Source organism: Lipotes vexillifer, unplaced genomic scaffold (genome assembly GCF_000442215.2).
Source record: "Lipotes vexillifer unplaced genomic scaffold, Lipotes_vexillifer_v1.1 scaffold70, whole genome shotgun sequence".
Classification (NCBI taxonomy): Eukaryota; Metazoa; Chordata; class Mammalia; order Artiodactyla; family Lipotidae; genus Lipotes; species Lipotes vexillifer.
The window spans coordinates 3,030,530-3,032,200 of record NW_006789896.1 but is presented as its reverse complement, the minus strand read 5'-3'; the positions used below and the strand labels follow the sequence as shown (position 1 = coordinate 3,032,200).

The following is a 1,671-nucleotide window of genomic DNA, read 5'->3' as shown; positions in this document are numbered from 1 at the left end:
CGGAAGAGCTTAGGTATGGTTAGATACATAGATAATGTTAAGTGAAGGAAAAATTTCTTTCTTTCTTTTTTTTTTCTTTTTGACCACACCATGTGGCATATGGGATCTTAGTTCCCCGACCAGGGATCGAACCCATGTCCCCTGCATTGGAAGTGGGGAGTCTTAACCACTGGATTGCCAGGGAAGTCCCAAGGAAGCATTTCTGAATGAGCTTTTTTTAGAGCCGTGATTTGAGTTGGGCTCAATCACTTCAAATAAGACATGATATTTGAGTTAATTCATTTCTCTAAATTTTTATTTGAGAAATAAACACAAAGTAAAAGAATTCAAGCAGTACAAAAGGTATGCAGGGAGGAAGATGTCTGTCTGTAGCTTTCATGTGTAGACTCTCAATTTTTCTAGTGGGAAATATGGTTACCATTTTCTTTTTTTTTTTTTTTAAACATCTTTATTGGAGTATAATTGCTTTACAATATGGTGTTAGTTTCTGCTGTTTAACAATGTGAATCAGCTATATGTATATATATATGCCCTCCCTCTTGTGTCTCCCTCCCACCCTCCCTACTCCACCCCTCTAGGTGGTCACAAAGCACCAAGCTGATGCAGCTACTTCCCACTAGCTATCTGTTTTACATTTGGTAGTGTAAATGTGTCAATGCTACTCTCACCATTTTCTAATGTACTTTTTTTTGGAGATATTTTATCCATATTTAAATGTGTCTGTACATGTGTATTTCTTGTCTATCCCACTTTTAAAAACTTTTTATTTAAAATAATTTTAGACTTACACAAAAGTTGCAAAAATAGTTCAGAGTCCAATATTACCGTTTGCTCAACTTCCCCTAATGTTAGCATCTTGTATAACTGTAGTATAATTATCAAAACTAGGAAGTTAATATTGGTTCAGTACCATTAACCATATTACAGACTTTATTCAGATTTCACCACTTTTTCTACTGATGACTAATCCTTGATCCCACATTGCATTTATTGTCATGTCTCCTTAGTCTCCTCCAATCTATGACATTTCCTTCGTCTTTCCTTCATTTTTGTGACTGACACTTGAAGAGTACTGATCAGTTACTTTGTAGAATGTCCCTCAATTTGGCTCTGTCTGATATATTCTTTTCTTTTTAAATATTTATTTATTTATTTGGTTGTGCCAGGTCTTAGTTGGGGCATGCGAACTCTTAGTTGTGGCATGCGTGTGGGATCTAGTTCTCTGATCAGAGATTGAACCCGGGCCCCCTGCACTGGGAGCACGGAGTCTTAACCACTGCGCCACCAGGGAAGTCCCTGATATATTCTTTTAAAAAAATTTTTTTCTAAATTTATTTTTTGGCTGCTTTGGGTCTTCGTTGCTGCACGCGGGCTTTCTCTAGTTGCGGCGAGCAGGGGCTACTCTTTGTTGCGGTGTGCAGGCTTCTCATTGCAGTGGCTTCTCTTGTTTGGAGCATGGTCTCTAGGCACGGGGCTTCAGTAGTTGCGGCACATGGGCTCAGTAGTTGTGGCTTGCGTGCTCTAGAGCGCAGGCTCAGTAGTTGTGGCAAATGGGCTTAGTTGCTCTGCGGCATGTGAGATCTTCCTGGACCAAGGCTCGAACCCGTGTCCCCTGTATTGGCAGGCAGATTCCTAACCACTGTGCCAACAGGGAAGTCACCCGACCCTGAT

General features: G+C 40.3%; 1 protein-coding gene across 3 annotated transcripts in view; it reads left to right on the top strand.

Annotated features, from left to right (window-relative positions):
* The window catches only part of AP1G1 (adaptor related protein complex 1 subunit gamma 1), an 80,583-nt gene that overhangs the window by 54,103 nt on the left and 24,809 nt on the right, over window positions 1-1,671 (top strand). The window lies entirely within an intron of this gene.